Source organism: Bubalus kerabau, chromosome 2 (assembly GCF_029407905.1).
Source record: "Bubalus kerabau isolate K-KA32 ecotype Philippines breed swamp buffalo chromosome 2, PCC_UOA_SB_1v2, whole genome shotgun sequence".
Classification (NCBI taxonomy): Eukaryota; Metazoa; Chordata; class Mammalia; order Artiodactyla; family Bovidae; genus Bubalus; species Bubalus kerabau.
In genome coordinates, this window is record NC_073625.1 from 173038064 (window position 1) to 173056188 (window position 18125).

General features: G+C 40.8%; 1 protein-coding gene across 19 annotated transcripts in view; it reads left to right on the forward strand.

The window, feature by feature from the left end:
• Nucleotides 1-1182: 1182 nt before the first annotated feature.
• The window catches only part of TFDP2 (transcription factor Dp-2), a 195080-nt gene continuing 178137 nt past the window's right edge, over nt 1183-18125 (forward strand). For 14 of the 19 annotated variants that reach the window (XM_055569468.1, XM_055569475.1, XM_055569466.1 and 11 more), the window contains exon 1: nt 1183-1528. The gene's annotated coding sequence lies outside the window, so the exon portion shown is untranslated. Of the gene's footprint in view, nt 1529-8749; nt 8897-18125 lie in introns of all 19 variants that reach the window. The other 5 variants (XM_055569470.1, XM_055569469.1, XM_055569474.1 and 2 more) reach the window with 1 other exon arrangement.

The window sequence follows — 18125 nt, forward strand, 5'->3', positions numbered from 1 at the left end:
CACCCCACCCCAGAGAAAGGTCCAAAGGTGCATTCTCACCTCCCCCACTTCCTTTAGGTATTTATTTAAATGGCACTTTCCTGCTACCTTGACTGAGCACTCTAAGACAGACCATCCCTTAAAGCCATTCCTGGTCTTCTAGGTTTGTTCCCCACAGCATGTCCCAACATGTAACAGAGCTTATATTTCGCTTATTTCTTTTGTATATTATCTTTACTACCCCACTAAAATGTAAGTGAGGTGAAATGAAAGTCGCTCAGTCCCGTCTGCCTCTTTGCTACCCCAACGATTACACAGTCCGTGGAGTTCTCCAGGCCAGAAGAGTGGAGTGGGTAGCCTTTCCCTTATCCAGGGGATCTTCCCAACCCAGGGATCAAACCCAGATCTCCCGCGTTGCAGGCGGATTCTTTACTAACCGAGCCACAGGGGAAGCCCACTAAAATGTAAACTCACACATGATTTTTAAGATAGGCACAGAATGTATTATTAACATTGAACTAAATAGACAGGTATCTGGGGGGTGGGAGCTGCGATTTTATCTTCAGCGTCCATGTGACATGGTGACCTGGTCGGTTTTGGATCTTACTTGCCGGTTTGTTGAAAATCTCACACCCTAGCAGTCTTTAACCCACTGTCTGAATAATTTACAGGGTACTGCAAACTTGGCCCCACACGTGGCCTCATCACTCGTCCCCTTGCCCCTCTAGGCTGCTCCCCCGGAGGTGACTGATCAAGTGACTGGGAACCGAGATGTGCCTGGGAACTAGGGACGCCCGTTTTCCTTTTTCAAAGAAAGATCGGGGTTTTCTTGCAAGGGGCCGTGGGGATGGGGGCGGATGGAAAAGTCAAGATTCCCACCCAGGCCGGGGAAGGGGGAGAGGGTGTGGCTATAATTTTAGGCCTCAGGCCTGTAACCTGCTCCGGAGGCGGCTGGGAAGCACACGGCAGGATCGTTGTAGGCGATCCACTGAAAACCTCCAGGGGATTACCCAGGTACCCCGCAGAGTGCTTGAGACCCCGCTCCTCCACCTCGGGAGCCCCCTCCTCTTCTTGGGAAGCCTGGGGGCGGGGTTTGTTTACTCCGTGCACGCACCGCCAGCCTGGCCAATCCGTGAGGAGAGGCGCCGTACGTCATTCACCCAGAGGGCCAATCGGCGCTCACCGTGCTGCTCCGCCGCCAAAGCTTGCGCGGGGGAAGCGGGGCAGAGGCTAGGCCGGGCGAGGGCAGACGAAGTCGCCGGAGATTTCGGCTGCAGCCGCTGACGCTGCTCGGTTCTCCAGGCGCGCCCTAACCCTTCCTCTTTGGGCAGGCTCGAAGGCGCGCGCGCGCGGTCGGCGTCCCGGGGCTTAGAACTCCAGGGCCTCGACTAGGCAGGCCGCGGATCGCCCACCCTTCCCCGAGTGTGAGTCCGCCGGGACCCGGGCGCCGCCAAGCGCGGGCGCCACTGTAGCAGAGGCGCCTGAAGACGCGCTCTAAGCTCGAAGAACAGTCCTGCGCCGCCGCCTCGTCCCCTGCAGCCAAGCGGTGGTAAGGTCCAGGGCGCGGGCGCGGGCTCCGTGCGGAGGGCCTCTGGACCCGGCCCGGCGTGTTTCTGGGCAGGTTTCCCTCCCTGCGCCTCAGGGCCCCCTGGTCACTCTGGGTCCCATCTGTTTATTCCCACGCAATCTTCCAGGCCCGGCCGAGTAACCCTTGAGTGCCTGGGGAAGGGAGTGGGAAACCCGAGACTACCCCCTACCCCCAACACGCACAGCAAATTGCGGGGAGGCACCGTTCTTGAGTCACGCCTGCTGGAAGAGAGGAAGGGCTGCTTTCTACTTCTTCGGTATCTTTAGGGCAGAAGAATGGCTTCTAAGTCTGACTTTTCCGACTTTTTCTCCTTTCATGACCCACATGCCTCCATCTGTCTCTACCAGGTGTATTTCAGAGTTCCAACGCTTCGTGCGCTTGGAAGAGCCTTGCAACCTCCGCAGGGGAACTTTTCTCTAAAGTAGGGGATCACTTTTGGGCCCAGAAGAGATTTAAGGTTCCTTTCCATAGAAAAGTGTGAGATTTTTATAGGATCTTGCAGGGAGAAGTGCAGCTAAGATGAGCGCCCAGTCTCTGGTACCAGCTTGTGTTCCCTGGCGTTGTGTGGTCTCAGTTTCTTCATCTGTAGTAGTAACCCCCTATTGGGGGTGGTGCCAGGGGGAAATGGGCTAATCGGTGGAACTACTTGGAACGAAGTTTGCGTCCTACTGCCTTGCATGAGTTAGGCATTGAACTGACCACCCTGAATGATGGTTTAGAAAAGTTCCCCCTATTGTTTTTGTTTTTTATGTTGAGACAGTTAACAGTTTCATCTCTTTCCGTATTCACTGCTAAAGCTCCCTTTGAGCCTTTAAATTCTTTTTCTTCCTCATTCTGTCTCAGAGGGCTCAGACTCCCTGTCCCACTTCTTTGCTCTCTTTTTAGTAAGTCAGTAACTCATTCCCTTCCTTTCCCTTTCTCTCCCAAATCTTAGTGTGTTTTTTCCACTTGAGTTCTATAGCCTGATTTTTTTCTGGGCCACTTTTCTCATAATGGCTTGAAATCATCTTTACCTAATAGATACAGTTTAGGTTATTCATCTGTTCTTTATACAGTGTAATCATGAGCCTTACTGTAAAAAATTAAATAGAAACTAGTTGATCTGTTATTGCATGTTGCTTTTCCATTTCATTGGTTGGCCTGCCATTAGCTAAAGTTTTATCACTATCCTGTTACTGTAATAAATCTTTAATGGCAGTGGCCATTCTCAAGTAGCACTGGGAGAAAAATCAAATGTCTAGACCCCAGATTCTATCACACTTGTGCGCTGGCGCTTGATGCGTTTGTTATTTATTAGAACATCTTGTGCCTGGAACTAGAGTCTAGTGTCATGGCAGAGATGGTGTTTGTAGCCCTGTTCTGGCAGTACAGTTGCAGTTTCAGCAGTGTGGTGCTTATATTTAATAAAGGCCCAAGACTTATTAAACTCTTGTTGTTGAGTTCTCATTATGTGTGGTTGGTTAATTAAGAGAGAAAACAGAATTTTCAAGTGTGTCATACTTAATGTTACCATTTTGTGGTCATGTACCTTTTCCACCAACTCTTGGAAATGGTGACGTCCAGTTGGCACTTTCGAATTGTTCCCTTGCAGCCAGAATTCTTAACTGTCTGAGCTATGTCCTCTCAATGCAGCTTGGAATTGGATGTACAGATAGATTTATCCTTAATGTGGAAAGTGTTTGTGGATGAAAATTATTCACTGAAACACAACCTGAAGGATTCAGAGATTGCTTTTCGGAATTAGGAATTGTAATGTGAATATACCTTTGCTTTTTTTTTTTTTTTAGCATGATAGAAAAACTGGTTTTTTGTTGTTGTTGTTGTTGACATTTTTATGTTTTATACATAATACATGAGTTGTTTATAGTTACATCTGCACTTTACCATTTTTAAAGCCCATTTAGATACATGAAAGTTTTTAGAGTATGGTAAGAAACAGATTAAGCCAAAATTAATTTCATGGCATAGGTTAGAACCTGGTATTCTAACTTCTAGTTCATTGTTTTCTTAGTTTGTCAACCTTAACAGTTAACTGGGACTGAAAGATGAAAAGATTAAGGCTTGAAAGTAGAAGGAGGCACTTTCTAATTTGGGCATTAAATATTAGATATGAGTAGTACCTTAGCATCTTATTTTTTTGTCTTTAAACTTAGGTATGTTTCTTTTAAAGATTAAGTAATAAGCCATTATTACTCATAGTCAGATCTTGTAGTCAGTTTACATTGTTACTTGGCAAACTTGATTTCACTTTTTTTCTGAACTCAGCATCATATTTTAAGCTCTTACTGCAATATATCTTAGAAGAAACTAGAAAGCATAGAGTTCAGAGTTTTTTTCAATTATAGAATTTTAAGTTGTGATGATTTTTCTAGATTAAATATATTCACCTCTTCATACTTGAATTCTTTCCATTTTAATCTGGGGTATATGATTCTAGGGGTAGGACATAAATAGATTTAAACGTAGATTTGTGAGCCCTTGAAAACTTTATACAAAATTATATGTATTTGGATATTTTCTGGAGAGAAGATTCATAGGTTCTGAGGTAAAGATATTTGGACAACTTTAACGTCTAAGAAATGATATCTTTTATTGAACTAAAGTTCTCTCTTCACTGGTTCTAGTTCTGTCTCTTCTGTGAGTTTTCAAATATTCAAAGACACTTCCTATGTTTTCCTGATTCTTTTCTTCTCTGAACAGAATATTCTCAGTCTTTAACTTCCTCTAGTGGATTTGTCGTTTTGATTTGCACCTCTTCACAATACTGATGGCTTATTTGTGGATTTTTGTCAGTTGGTCCATACCCTTCTTAGCTGTGTAATACCTTTAATTAGGTATTAACCTGTGGAGAGAACCAGAAGTCATCACTCTGATTTTAAAGCACAATAAGAGTAGTCTTGCTTCTTTTGGCAACCACATTGCACTGTTAATTTATGATAATGTCCTGTCTAAGGAAATGAATTCTGGAGCTAGCCTGCTTGGATTTAAATCCTGGCTCTATATCAGCTGGGTAACCTTGAGTAAATTATGTAAACACCCAGGGCCTCAGTTTTCTCATCTGTAAAATGGGGTTCATGATGGTACCTGTTTCATAGGGTTGTTTTAAAGAATAAATGAGTACATGCGTGTTAAGCATTTAGAATGGTCCCTGCCATTTAAGTGCTGTGTGCGTTATCCATTATTGATTTTGCCGTCAGCTGAAATTTGAGTTTTGTCCATGCTCTCCAAGTTCTTTAATAGAATATGTTTCCGTAGGACTTCGTATCTATCCCAGTTGAATTTTATTTTGTCGGATTGGTTCCAGTATGTTTACTATTTAAAAAAAAAAAAAGAGTCTTAGTTTGGTCATTCAGTAAAAAAGCTTATTGTTTTTCCATACATTTGATAAACTTTAAGTTTGATAATGCTGGTATAGTCTTCATACAAATTTTATTAAAATGTTGATGAGGTGGGCCTAAGAGCATTCTTGTCCTGCTAGAGACCTGAGGGTTGATTTGAAAAAAATTAATTCTTTGGTTCAAGTTGTTCAGCCAATTAGAAATGAAACTAATTTATCATTATCTATCTCAGATATTTCCAGGTTTTCACAAGGAATTTATAAGGAACTTTAACACTTGCCTTCCTAAAACCCAAATAATTTCATATCCTTCATCTTTAAAAATCCTGTCTGTTCAATAAATGTCAGAAAAAAAAAAAAGAGTGCTAATCTGACATTGCTTGTTCTTAGTGAAACTATAATGGTTTCCAGTCACCTAGGTCAGTTGCTGCTTTTTCTACGTTCTCAGACATGACTCTAAAATCTTGTCTAGAGTTACATTTAATCTCAGTGATAATCTTGTCTAGTTCAGTTCAGTCAGTTCAGATGCTCAGTCCTGTCCGACTCTGCGACCCCATGAATCGCAGCACGCCAGGCCTCCCTGTCCATCACCAACTCCTGGAGTTCACTCAGACTCACGTCCATCGAGTCAGTGATGCCATCCAGCCATCTCATCCTCTGTCGTCCCCTTCTCCTCCTGCCCCCAATCCCTCCCAGCATCAGAGTCTTTTCCAGTGAGTCAACTCTTCGCATGAGGTGGCCAAAGTACTGGAGTTTCAGCTTTAGCATCATTCCTTCCAAAGAAATCCCAGGGCTGATCTCCTTCAGAATGGACTGGTTGGATCTCCTTGCAGTCCAAGGGACTCTCAAGAGTCTTCTCCAGCACCACAGTTCAAAAGCATCAATTCTTCAGTGCTCAGCCTTCTTCACAGTCCAACTCTCACATCCATACATGACCACTGGAAAAACCATAGCCTTGACTAGCCGGACCTTTGTTGGCAAAGTAATGTCTCTGCTTTTGAATATGCTATCTAGGTTGGTCATAACTTTCCTTCCAAAGAGTAAGCATCTTTTAATTTCATGGCTGCAGTCACCATCTGCAGTGATTTTGGAACCCCAAAAAATAAAGTCTGACACTGTTTCTACTGTTTCTCCATCTATTTCCCATGAAGTGATGGGACTGGATGCCATGATCTTCATTTTCTGAATGTTGAGCTTTAAGCCAACTTTTTCACTCTCCTCTTTCACTTTCATCAAGAGGCTTTTGAGTTCCTCTTCACTTTCTGCCATAAGGGTGGTGTCATCTGCATATCTGAGGTTATTGATATTTCTTCCAGCAATCTTTATTCCAGCTTGTGCTTCTTCCAGTCCAGCATTTCTCATGATGTACTCTGCATAGAAGTTAAATAAGCAGGGTGACAGTATACAGCCTTGACGTACTCCTTTTCCTATTTGGAACCAGTCTGTTGTTCATGTCCAGTTCTAACTGTTGCTTCCTGACCTGCATATAGATTTCTCAAGAGGCACGTCAGGTGGTTTGGTATTCCCATCTCTTTCAGAATTTTCCACAGTTTATTGTGATCCACACAGTCAAAGGCTTTGACGTAGTCAATAAAGCAGAAATAGATGTTTTTCTGGAACTCTCTTGCTTTTTCCATGATCCAGCGGATGTTGGCAATTTGATCTCTGGTTGGTTCGTCTGCCTTTTCTAAAACCAGCTTGAACACCAGGAAGTTCACGGTTCACGTATTGCTGAAGCCTGGCTTGGAGAATTTTGAGCATTACTTTACTAGCGTGTTAGATGAGGGCAATTGTGCGGTAGTTTGAGCATCTTGTCTAGAGTTACATTTAACTTCAGTGATCAGAAGTTGACAGGATCCCCTTACCCTTGCAGCTGGATGGACTTTGTAACTAGAGTGATATGTTGTACCTTGTCATGGTCTACTTAGAGCAGCTGTGCTGTGCTTAGTCATTCAGTTGTGTCCAACTCTCTGCGACCCCATGGACTGTAGCCCACCAGGCTCCTCTGTCCATGGGATTCTCCAGGTAAGAATACTGGAATGGATTGCCTTGCCCTCCTCCAGGGGATCTTCCCAACCCAGGGGTCGAACCAGGTCTCCCGCATTGCAGGCGGATTCTTTATCATCTGAGCCACCAGGGAAGCCCATGAATGCTACAGTGGGTAACCTATCCTTTCTCCAGGGGATCTTCCTGACCTGGGAATCGAACCGGGGTCTCCTGCATTGCAGGCGGATTCTTTACCAGCTGAGCTGCCAGGGAAGCCCAACTTTCTTTAATCTTACACATATTGAGCTTTGGTTTCCATTGATTCATTGATTAAATTTATTAAATGCCCATTTTGTGCAAGATGCCAATGCTTGTTTAAACCCATCTAATCTGAAGAGGATTTTCTTTTTAATTAACTAATTTAACTTTTTTGGCTGTGTTGGGTGCTGCATGCAGGCTTTTTCTAGTTGCAGTGAGCAGGGGCTACTCTTGAGTTGCAGTGCTTGGGCTTCTCCTTGAGGTGGCTTCTCTTGTTGTGGAGCACAGGCTCTAGGGTGTACAGGCTTCAGTAATTGCAGCACACAGGCCCAGTAGCTGTGGTTCCCGGACTTAGGTGCTCCTCAGCATGTGGAATCTTCCTAGACCAGGGGTTAAACTATGTCTGCTGTATTGGCAGGCAGATTCTTATCCACTGGGCCACCAAGGAAGTCCAAGAATTTTTCTTGATAGAGGTACCTAAAGCACAAAGGTAATCCATATTCATTTCTTTCCTTTATCACTGTTGTTACTATGCTCTAGCCCCCAATCCTTCTTTTCTCTACAATAATGGCTTCCTTTTGACCTTCCTATCTTTTCCTGACTCTATAAGCATTGCAGCCAGAGTCCACTTTGCTTTTTTTAAAAAAAAAATTTTTTTTTTAATTGAGGTATAGTTGATTTACAGTGTTTCGTGTCGGGTGTAGAGCAAGCTGATTTAGTTGTATCTGTGTGTGTGTGTGTGTGTGTGTGTGTGTGTATTTTTTCTTTTTCAGATGTTTTCCTTTATAGGTTTTACAAGATATTGAATATAGTTCCCTGTGTTATGTAGTAGGTCCTCGTTTATGTTATGTATAGTAGCATGAATCGGTTAATCCCAAACTCATTTATCCCTCTCCACCAACCCATCTTTTTTTCAGTCTTTTCTTCCCCACTGGAAAAATCTATACTGATCTAATTAGATTTTTGTTATTGAATATTTTGCAGCTCCTTTATTCTGTTTTCTGTTTATTATCCTTTTAAATTTAAGTCCCCCACTTTTTTTTTCTTTTTTTTTTAAAAACCTTTCTTTTTCTTAGAGATGATGGAGACATGGTGGTTCCCCACCAGCTGGTCAGCGTGTCAGTGACTCAGCTGACAGTTAACAGAAGCACTGAAGTTACAGGCACCGTATGAGGCTCTGAATTGACAAAGGAGCATGACATAGCCTCAGTCATTGAAGAATTCTAAGTGCAGGGAAAGATAGAATAGAAGAAAGTATTTGAATAAATCCTTTTTTTTTTTTTTTTAATACTCAAAAGCACAATAAGTTTATGTAACAGATTCCATTTTACTTTGAAAAGAGTCAAGTATTACTATGTTGTTATTAAAGAATGACCTTGTTAGAAACTAAGATCCTGCGTCCTGCGTGGCCAAGAAAAGCCGAAAATGATTTTGTTGAAGCGACCAATTCAGTTCTATTTAAGTGAAATAAATTATAAAATCACCAATCTATAAATGTGGAAGAACAGTATACATTTCAAAACTGCCTAAATAAAATACTTAATCAAAACTGGTAGTATTTACTTTTTTTTTTTTTTTTTGCATTTACTTCTCTTTTGCAGATCACTTGAGAGGGAACAATTTAAAAAATCAACCTACTAAGTTTTTCTTCACAGCATTCTTGAAATTGTGGTGGTGATATAAAACTGCCTGTAAAAGAAAAACGATTGTGACATGATATCAAGGAGACGGGGACGGGAGACGGAAAGGTGAGCAGGGAGGCAAGGAGAGGATGGTTGCTATTAGAACCAGGGATGTGCACTTCCCTGGCTGGCCAGCGGTTAAGACTCTGCCCACCCTTCCACTGCGGGGGGCCCAGGTTCCATTCCGTCCAGGGATCGAAGATCCCACGTGCTTGGAGGTGCACCAAAAAGTTTAAAAAAACTAGGATCCCACATGCAGCACAGTGCAGACCCCCCAGGAAAGACTAAAAAAGGAACTAGGGATGTAATATACAACATGATAAATGCGACTGACACTAGTATATGCTATGGGGCTTCCCAGGTGGCTCAGGGGTACAGAATTTGCCTGCAATGCAGGAGACGCAGGTTGGATCCCTGGGTTGGGAAGATCGCCTGGCAGAAGGCATGGCAACCCACTCCAGTATTCTTGCCTGGTAAATCCCCATGGGCAGAGGAGCCTGGTGGGCTAAAGTCCATGGGGTGGCAAAGAATCAGACATGACTGAGCACACACACACATACAAACACATTGTATGTTACTTATGAAAATTGTTAAGCAAGTAAATCCTAAGAGCTTTCATCACAAAATTTTTTTTCTGTTTCTTTAATTTTCTGTCTATATGAGATGATGGATATTCACTTGGTGTTTTCATGATGTATGTTCAGTTCAATTCAGTCGCTCAGTCGTGTTGGACTCTTTGCGACCCCATGAACCGCAGCACGCCAGGCCTCCCTGTCCGTCACCAACTCTTGGAGTCCACCCAAACCCATGTCCATTGGGTCTGACATGCCATCCAATCATCTCATCCTCTGTCGTCCCCTTCTCCTCCTGCCCTCAATCTTTCCCAGCATCAGGGTCTTTTCAAACGAGTCAGCTCTTTGCATCAGGTGGCCAAAGTATTGGAGTTTCAGCTTCAACATCAGTCCTTCCAATGAACCCTCAGGACTGATCTCCTTTAGGATGGACTGGTTGGATCTCCTTGCAGTCCAAGGGACTCTCAAGAGTCTTCTCCAACACCACAGTTCAAAAGCATCAGTTCTTCTGCGCTCAGCTTTCTTTATATAGTCCAGCTCTCACATCCATACATAACCACTGGAAAAACCATAGCCTTGACTAAACAGACCTTTGTTGACAAAGTAATGTCTCTGCTTTTCAGTATGCTGTCTAGGTTCGGCATAACTTTCCTTCCAAGGAATAAGCGTCTTCTAATTTCCTGGCTGCAATCACCATCTGCAGTGATTTTGGAGCCCAGAAAAATAAAGTCTGACACTGTTTCCACTGTTTCCCCATCTATTTCCCATGAAGTGATGGGACTGGATGCCATGATCTTTGTTTTCTGAATGTTGAGTTTTAAGCCAACTCTTTCACTCTCCTCTTTCACTTTCATCAAGAGGCTCTTTAGTTCTTCTTTACTTTCTGCCATAAGGGTGGTGTCATCTGCATATCTGAGGTTATTGATATTTCTCCCAACAATCTTGATTCCAGCCTGTGCTTCCTCTAGCCCAGCGTTTCTCATGAGGTACTCTGCATATAAGTTAAATAAGCAGGGTGACAATGTACAGCCTTGACGTACTCCTTTTCCTATTTGGAACCAGTCTGTTGTTATATGTCGAATTCTAACTGTTGCTTCCTGACCTGTGTACAGGTTTCTCAAGAGGCAGGTCAGGTGATCTGGTATTCCCATCTCTTTCAGAATTTCCACAGTTTATTGTGATCCACACAGTCAAAGGCATATGTAGGTAAATCATTGTCTGTCCACCTTAAATTTATACAGTGTTTTTTTGACAATCATGTCTCAATAAAACTGGAAGAAAAAAATGTAATTAATGAATAGTCAATAAAATGATTTCTAGGCTAATGAAAGTTTGGTAAAGCTGCTAGATAAATGATTCCACACTAATTAATACCTTTTAAGCTATAAAGTCTTTACAGATAAGAACATTTTGTGAGCATAGTGATTACTTATTTTTAAGTTGAGCAGATAAGTGTTCAAAGGCAATAAAATATATCACCTATGTAGGCATTCTAAGAAACATGCCCTGAAAATCTGTATAAAAATGCCATAATTATATATGAAAAGCAATAGAATATGTACTGTCTTAAACTCTGCCTACAGTTTTGCCATTAAAATTATACTGTTCAAGACTATATTGTATCACAGTTGGTGTAAAAAGTAATTACTAACCATAGATCTTTAAGGAAAATAATTCGTGGGAGGTTAACAATAGTTAGAAAAATTATTTTAGAAAGGTTTTCCAAGAGTACTTGACTATTTTGATATTGAAAGCTTTTTGAAAAGCTTTTTAAATAGGTAGTTTTTGAAATAGATTTTCATTACAGAATCATTTTGGTTGGAAAAGAGGTGGATGAGAGCCATTTAAATTCATATCTAAAAAAGACAATTATATGAACTCCTTGATTATTATATGGAAAAAGAATCTTGAGCCTTGTTCTCTTGAATTCTTTGTAATCATGATAGCACTTCAGACCCAATAATATTTCAGACAACTAAGATAAGCTTATTTTCAAATTGCAAAAATGAAAAAGCAAAGACACACAGAATTATCTGATTTTAATTCGGGTACCAAAATGCTAATCATTACTTAGAGATTTTTGTCCTTTTTAAAAGATGGAGGGACTTTGCTGGTGGTCCAGTGCTTAAGACTCCACGCATCGACTGCAGGGTGTTTGGGTTCAATCCCTGGTCAGGGAACTAAGATCCTTCATGCCATGGGGTGCAGCCAAAAAGTAAAAAATAAAATAAAGCATGGAAAATTCAGTAAAGCTCAGGGAAGCCTAGTAGATGCGGTTGTTTTGTTTTCAAATAGAAGTACGTGGTTTGTGTGTTTTACTCCTTTCAGTTTTTCAAAACTGGGACTAAGCAAAGCAGCTGTGACTGAGCAGGATTTCTGTGGAAACAGGTAATGCAAAAACATTGTCAAAGAAGAGTTCAGTGCTGAAATTAGTTCAGTAGTACTATCAATGAGTTATTTTAAACCTGGAAAATGCTATAGCGTACATTTTTGTTGCGAGGTACGAGTATTTTTATTTAGGTGTTAGCAGATGCTCTATCAGTAGTTCTGCCCTCTTCCATTGACCTTAAAATTTGAGCAAAGACTTGCTAATTTAGTTGGTAAACTAGTTAATTACAGCATAAAAGCTGCTAAATATTTTGAAAATATTTATATTTGTGGCTGTGTCAGACCTTAATTTTGACACATGGGAGCTATAGTTGCAGCATGTGGGATCTAGTTTCCTGACCAGGGATCGAACTTAAGCTCCCTACATTGGGAGCGAGGGGTTTTTGCTACTGGACCACCAAAGAAGTTCCAATATTTTTTATAAATGAGTTCTCTCTGAAAAAACTTAATTATCTCTTCCCAAGTCAAATTATTTTCTTTTATTGTTTTTTTATCAAATCCAATAGTATTCTTGGGATAATCTGGGCTATCAGATACTGCAACTCTAAGATCTGTTCTGAGTTATACATTTCCATAGGCTAATTGAAGTTACACTCTGGGGAAAAAATTTAAGGCAACTGAATTTTCGATCTTGATGTAAGTGACATAAAATAAGAATAAATTTCAAGAAATGGAAATACTAAGCAAAAGCATGCAAGGCTAATGGTAACTAAGAGACTTTAGAAAGGGGTTGGGCTTCCCTTGTGGTTCAGGTGGTAAAAGAATGCAATGCGGGAGACCTGGTTTGATTCCTGGGTTGGGAAGATCCCCTGGAGAAGGGCAAGGCAACCCACTCCAGTATTCTGGCCTGGAGAATTCCACGGACTGTATAGTCCATGGGGTCGCAAAGAATTGGACACGACTGACCGATTTTCACTTTTAGAAAGGGGTCGCTACCTACCTTCGAAGCCCTTCTTCCATATGACAGAAAGAAATTTCAAGAGAAATGAAAGAGGTCATAATAAGTAAAGAAAATAAGAGATTTTGTTGATAAAAGCAGCTGATTGAAAAAAGTGAAACCCTGTTTACGAGGCTGTTCTTTCATAACTTACAAAATGTAAAGGACCACAAGATTTTTCTAGGATCAAGTAAGAAAATAGTGATCCATAATCTGAAAGCTTTACAAAACACCTACAGTGTGATCAGGCCTCATGTAATCCTGCCCAGAAGTTGAAAGATAGGTTTGTTTTTCATTTTGTCAGTTGAGTCGCTCAGTCTTGTCCAACTGTTTGCGACCCCATGGACTGCAGCACGCCAGGCCTCCCTGTCCATCACCAACTCCTGGAGTTTATCCAAACTCATGTCCATGGAGTCAGTGATGCCATCCAACCATCTCATCCTCTGTAGTCCTCTTCTTCTCCCGCCTTCAGTCTTTTCCAGCATCAGGGTCTTTTCAAATGAGTCAGTTCTTCGCATAAGGTGGCCAAAGTATTGGAGTTTCAGCTTCAATATCAGTCCTTCCAATGAACCCTCAGGACTGATCTTTAGGATGGACTGGTTGGATCTCCTTGCAGCCCAAGGGACTCAAGAGTCTTCTCTAACACCACAGTTCAAAAGCATCAGTTCTTCGGTGCTTTTCATTTTATAGGTGAGGCCATATGTTGCTTTACTGGAACCAGAAAGATAGAGATCGCAGAGCTGGGGCCAGAGCATGAATCTGAGTGTCGTGTAAACACTCCTATATGTTGCCTTGCTGAGATACTTAGGTCTTTGCTTCCACACTTTATTGCACAGCAGAGCTTAGCACAACATTGTAAGTCAGCCACACGTCCATTTTTTAAAAAGTCCCTCTGATCACCCACCACAATGAGTTAAGAAAGAAAAGCTCGGACCGTAAAATAGTGAAAAATAAAAAAGTAAAATACTTACTTCAGCATTCATCCAAGTATCTTTATAGCTTCTTCCTAGTTGGGCCTTTCCAGTGTACTATTTTTCCTAAAAGTGTTGTGAATTGTCCAAATATAAATGGGAGATTTGAAAATTAGTCACTTTCTCAAGTGTCACCCTTTCTCAAGTTTTGATTGATCATCTTTTCTCAAGTGTCACTATTTAATTTAAAAACAGACCATTTCTGTATCATTTGTATGTGATATCTTTAATTCAGCTGTAGTTCAGTTAATTGGTTAAATATTGATTATGAGCTGTGTGAATCTTTTATACTGACTGATTTACTGTGAGTATAAACAAGTACATGCTTAGATAAGACGTTAACCTAGCTCCTTTGTAACATAAATTTATTATTTATCTTAATGCTTATGCTGTCTGCTACATGTCCTTTTGACTTGCTCAGAAATTAAATATGTGTGGGCCAAAAGAAAAAATGTGGGTGTTAGGAAATGATGTAAAATCTTAAAAGTTGCAATGAAAGAAGAGAAAAAAGCAAAAAGTGTTCTGAAAAGTAAGAAGAATACTCATATAACAGATAATAGGGGCAGTGTTTATTGTTAGTCTTGGAACAAGAGCACATGTATTTCATAGTCAGAGAAGTGTTGGGTAATGATGCTGTTATCAACAGGAGTGTGGATATGTTTGGTGAATTGAACAGACGACAAGGAGATGTGTTTTTGAAAATTAGAGAGATAGTACGTATCTTTTCACCAAAGTTAAAAATATTGTACAGAAGGATTTTTATTTTCTCTTGAAGCATTCTGACCAATTGCACCACAGAGCTCAGACTGATTATCTCTGTGTCTATGTAGTTAGGTGTCTGTCTCAGTGTCAGAAGCCTCGGACTTGTTTACTACCTCTTTGTGTAGAAATCATTCCAGTGTTTCACCCTGGAAAGAAACACTATGACTCAGATTGGCCTTGAGTGGAAACTGGGAAACGATTACATTCATTTGACTTAGTAATTTGTGTAAAACTTTTTCTGACTGTTTTATCATCTAAATTACCTCAAGGTTAGAGTAATTCTCAGTCTACCATCTAGTTATTTTTTTTGTTTTTAGGCTTTCTGTAACAATATGAAGCATTTTTTCATATTGTGACTAATAGCATCTTTGAATTTTTCACACTGAAACTACATCTAAAGTAACCACTGTGTGTTTGGCAAAATTTTTATGTCCAGTATCAGAAACTCTCTCACAGTTTACATTTTCTGCATTTGCTTGCTCTGTGTGAATCTTATTGTGTCTGGTAGTTCCCTTGAAGGTACTCCCTGTTACAGCTACTCTTGGTCTTAGTTCTTGTTATCTTGTACAAATCCCATTTTATCTCAAAAGGGGTATGAGAGATCAGTTGCTGAGGATGGAGAAATAAAAAAGACCAGTTGTGTTTTCTGGGTTCTTTGGGGCCTACGGTCACAGGTTTGCCTTTCTGACTTCTTGTATTAATATTTCAGTTCAGTTCAGTCGCTCAGTCGTGTTTGACTCTTTGCGACCCCATGAATTGCAGCACGCCAGGCCTCCCTGTCCATCACCAACTCCCGGAGTTTACTCAAACTCATGTCCATCGAGTCAGTGATGCAATCCAGCCATCTCATCCTCTGTCATCCCCTTCTCCTCCTGCCCCCAATCCCTCCTAGCCTCAGAGTCTTTTCCAATGAGTCAACTGTTCGCATGAGGTGGCCAAAGTATTGGAGTTTCAGTTTCAGCATCAGTCCTTCCAATGAACACCCAGGACTGATCTCCTTTAGGATGGACTGGTTGGATCTCCTTGCAGTCCAAGGGACTCTCAAGAGTCTTCTCCAACATTACAGTTCAAAAGCATCAATTCTTCGGCGCTCAGCTTTCTTCACAGTCCAACTCTCACATCTATACATGACCACCGGAAAAACCATAGCCTTGACTAGATGGACCTTCATTGACAAAGTAATGTCTCTGCTTTTTAATTTGCTGTCTAGGTTGGTCATAACTTTCCTTCTAAGGAGTAAGCATCTTTTAATTTCCTGGCTGCAGTCACCATCTGCAGTGATTTTGGAGCCCAAAAAAATAAAGTCTGACGGTGTTTCCACTGTTGCCCCATCTATTACTATTTGGAAGTTATCAATAGCAAAATCAATACAATATTGTAAATTAATTAGCCTCCAATTAAAATAAATTTAAATTAAAAAAAATAATTTTCTGCAAGAAAAGTCTAATTATTTTTAGTCCCATTCTCCAGGGGTAAAACCACTTTTTTTTTGTTTGTTTTTTTTTACTGAAAGGTGATAGGTTTCTAAAATAGGACAAATTTTCACTGATAAAATAACACCTCTGTGTAACTAGCACCATAGATCCAGACACAGACCATTGCCAGCACCGTGCTGGCCCTTTCCATTCATGAACACCTCCTCCCCAAAGGAACTGTACTGACTTCTAACAGTGTGAATTTGTAAGACTACCTTTGGCCATATCTGCTTTTAGTGCTTTTGATGGTTATCACACTTAATGGTGTAATAATTGCAGTACTTTTTTTTTTTTAAAGCCTTTTTACTTTGAACTAATTTTAGGCTTACAGGAAAAATACAGTTTCCTAATCTTAACATTGTCATAACCATAGTATAATTATCAGGAGCAAGAAATTAACATAAGTCATGGACAGAGGAGCCTGGTGGACTACAACCCATGGGGTCAGAAACAGTTGGATGCAACTTAGTGACTAAACAGCGACAAACAAAAATATTACTAACTAAACTACAGATCTTAATTTTAATTTCACCTTTTTTTTCAGTAGTAACATTTTTCTGTTCCAGGATCCTTTTCAGTATTGCACATTGCAATTGTTTCCTCTTAGTTGTTTCTTCTTAGTATTCTCTCACGTGATCTTGATACTTTTTGAAGAGTACTGATCATATATTTTTGATCAGTACTGGCCTTTGTTTTATTTTGTCCAGTGTTGCTAATTGGAATATGGTTATGCATTTGTACTAAAAATATCACAAAAAATGATGTGTCTTTTTGTCTTTCACAGAGTCTTAGCCACTGGACTACCAAGGAAGTCCTTATCCTAAAATTGATATAGAATCTTAAAGGACCTCAAATAGCCAAAATAATCCTAAAAGGGAACAAAGCTAGAGGACTCACACTTCCCAATTTCAATACTTATCACAAAACTACAGTTGGAGAAGGCAATGGCACCCCACTCCAGTACTGTTGCCCAGAAAATCCCATGGCTGGAGGAGCCTGGTAGGCTGCAGTCCATGGGGTCGCTAAGAGTCAGACACGACTGAGTGACTTCACTTTCACTTTCCACTTTCATGCATTGGAGAAGGAAATGGCAGCCCACTCCAGTGTTCTTGCCTGGAGAATCCCATGGACAGAGAAGCCTGGTAGGCTGCAGTCCATGGGGTCGCACAGAGTCGGACACGACTGAGGCGACTTAGCAGCAGCAGCAGTGCAAAACTACAGTAATCAAGCAATGTGATACTAGCATAAAGGCAGACATATAAATCAGTGAAATATAATAGCCCAGAATAAACCTTTGCGTATACAGGCAGATTATTTTTGACATGGATGCCAAGACTGTTCAGTGGGGAAAGAGCAGTCTTTTCTGCAAATGATGTTGGGAAAACTTGGTATCCACATGAAAAAGAATAAAATTGGGCCTTTCTACCATATATGAAAATTAACTAAAAATGAATCAAATACCTAAACTTAACACCTGAAACTATTAAATTCCTAAACTCCTAGAAGAAAACATAGGTAGGAATCTTTATGACTTGGGATTGATTTCTTGGACATGATAACAAGCACAGGTAACAAAAGTAAAAATAGATAAACTGTACTACATCAGAATTAAAAACTGTGCATCAAAAGACACCATTAATAGAGTAGAAGGTGGCCTGCGGAATGGGAGAAAATATTTGCAAATCATGTATCTCAAAAGGGATTAATATCTAGAACATGTCAGGTACTTCTACCAGAACCCAAACAACCTGATTCAGAAATGAGCAAAGGACTTAAATAGACATTTCTCCAAAGATAATATGCAGATGGCCAAAAAGCACATGAAAAAATATTGAACATCCACTCATCATTAGGGAAATGCAAATCAAAACCACAGTGAGAGACACCTCACGCCTATTAGGATGAACACCTATCAAAAAAACAAAAAACAAAGTAACAAATATCGGTGAAGATCGGAACCTTGGTTGGTAGAGAAATTGAAACTCTTGCACCATGGGTGATATGAAATGGTACAGCCAGTGTGGAAAACAGTATGGAAGTTCCTCAGAAGTTCAGAGTAGAATTACTATGTGATCCAGTAATTCCACTTCTGGGTATATACTCAAAAGCATTTGGAGCAGAGTCTCACAGCGATACTTGTCTCCTTATGTTCACACCCGTGTTCATAGAAGATGGAGGCTACCCACCTGT